This window comes from Otolemur garnettii, unplaced genomic scaffold (genome assembly GCF_000181295.1).
Source record: "Otolemur garnettii isolate 467f Iridium unplaced genomic scaffold, OtoGar3 scaffold00172, whole genome shotgun sequence".
Lineage (NCBI taxonomy): Eukaryota > Metazoa > Chordata > Mammalia > Primates > Galagidae > Otolemur > Otolemur garnettii.
The window spans coordinates 311,072-311,771 of record NW_003852567.1 but is presented as its reverse complement, the minus strand read 5'-3'; the positions used below and the strand labels follow the sequence as shown (position 1 = coordinate 311,771).

Here is a 700-nt window from a genome sequence, read left to right as displayed (position 1 = left end):
AAAAGACTCACCAAGGACAGAAAAACTGAGCTTAGAACTAGATGTGTAGTCCCATCTATGAGTCTCCCAGGCTGGGATTCTCCACTTGGGTGTTGTAGGATCCAACTTAGGTGCTGTCAAAGGAAATGCCCCTCATGGCTTCTACCTGGTCCCAAGCCTTCTGAGTCCCAGGGGAGGAAAATGGCCAACTTCATTCTCACCCCCAGTCTCATCCCTGCTGAGGAATAATTGAGGACATGCCATTTCATCTGCAATGAAGGCAGTTTTTCATGCTATTTTCTCATAAAGTCTTGTCCTACACTGTTTTCTGTGCCTCCTTTAAGAGAAGAAGTTTGGTTTACTTTTTGTAACATGAAAGCATACTAAGCTCTTTTTTCTCTAAATGGAGAGGTGATCTGCTCACAAAGGTGATGTCAGACTTAACAGTGCAGAATGGGAAAAAATCCCTCGTTTTTTCGGCAGCACCCTACTCCCATCCCCTTAGCCACACTCCCACCAGGTTTTAGGATTCTTCATAGTAACTGGGTCCAATAACAGCTAAGGGGCTCCAATACGTGAATAATTTGATTTTCAGGTAATCACTCTTCACATGGATCTTCTTCAGGGAATACTCTCTTCTAAGATTCATGGGTGAAAGCAGCCAAGAGACACAAAATGACAGGCACACCTGTCCTCTAAACATCAGCGGGTGAAGTGTCTC

At 44.4% G+C, this 700-nt stretch overlaps 1 protein-coding gene across 1 annotated transcript in view; it reads right to left on the bottom strand.

Annotated features, from left to right (window-relative positions):
* The window catches only part of LOC100966202 (olfactory receptor 13C7-like), a gene marked incomplete at its 3' end in the record, with an annotated part of 3,742 nt that overhangs the window by 2,058 nt on the left and 984 nt on the right, over positions 1–700 (bottom strand). The gene's annotated exons all lie outside the window — the stretch shown is intronic.